Here is a 1068-nt window from a genome sequence, read left to right on the forward strand (position 1 = left end):
TCTTAAAACTTTTATTTATTATTTGGATATAATATGAAAATAAAATTATAAGTAGTTTCATTAGTTTATAAAAAACTGTGAGTTTGTATTTTCGTTATTTTCAACTGATATAAGAAGAACTTTTGAGTTATGTGAGGAACATTGTATTAAATATTCAAAATTGTTTGATGTGGAAAAATTATTTCGTTATTAAATTGTTGTGAATTAAAACTAAAAAACAAAATCGATTGGGTCGTTACGTACATATTCCCGTTTTCATTATTATTTCATTATTGTAGGATAAAAGGTTGACGACCATCATCGGTAAATCACTAAATCCCCTGGAATATATTATATAATAATGTGGTATATCATATATATTGTATTTTAAGAACACCGATATTATATGTATAAGCTATTTAGTATTTGGCTGAATTAACAATTGATCGTTATAATTGTTACGTTGTACCTATCTGTCACATCGTCCAGATATATTTTGTATACTTACCTAAAGCTATTTTATAATACCCTCACCGCGTTTGTTTTAAATTATTTCTAGATTCTGAGTGGAGCGATGAATGTATTGATGTTACAATGATGTGTGTGCTTTTTTTAATTTTCTAGGATTTAAAAATATAATACAAGTTTTCTTAAAAGTTTCTCTACCTTTATCAACAAAAAAATCTCTACCGGAATGTTAAATTAAATTTTTTTGAGAGTTTGAAGTTCATATTTTTACAGCACTAGATATTCACACGATTTCTAATGTATCGATTTTGTTGTAATTCAAATACGAAAATACATGTTCAAATTTTATAGCTAATTATTGAAAACGTAGAACAAGGTTCCATGTAAGTAGGTTATTCTGTAAAAATCTTATATTTATTTTGTGTTCAAATTTCGAGGAACTAACCGATTTTAGTTATTTTGTTGTAATTTTACAATATTAATTCAACTTTCCGACTACCATATTAATAATAAGCAATAATAATATAAATATTAATATATAAAATATTCACACTGACAAACCGGCACCGCTTATAGTAGCGTATTTCGTATACAATGATATTATATCAATGAATTCAAATT

The 1068-nt window shown here is 25.3% G+C and overlaps 1 protein-coding gene across 1 annotated transcript in view; it reads right to left on the reverse strand.

Annotated features, from left to right (window-relative positions):
* The window catches only part of LOC100159026 (glucose dehydrogenase [FAD, quinone]-like), a 15660-nt gene that overhangs the window by 4308 nt on the left and 10284 nt on the right, over positions 1–1068 (reverse strand). The gene's annotated exons all lie outside the window — the stretch shown is intronic.

Source organism: Acyrthosiphon pisum, chromosome A2 (genome assembly GCF_005508785.2).
Source record: "Acyrthosiphon pisum isolate AL4f chromosome A2, pea_aphid_22Mar2018_4r6ur, whole genome shotgun sequence".
NCBI classification, from domain to species: domain Eukaryota; kingdom Metazoa; phylum Arthropoda; class Insecta; order Hemiptera; family Aphididae; genus Acyrthosiphon; species Acyrthosiphon pisum.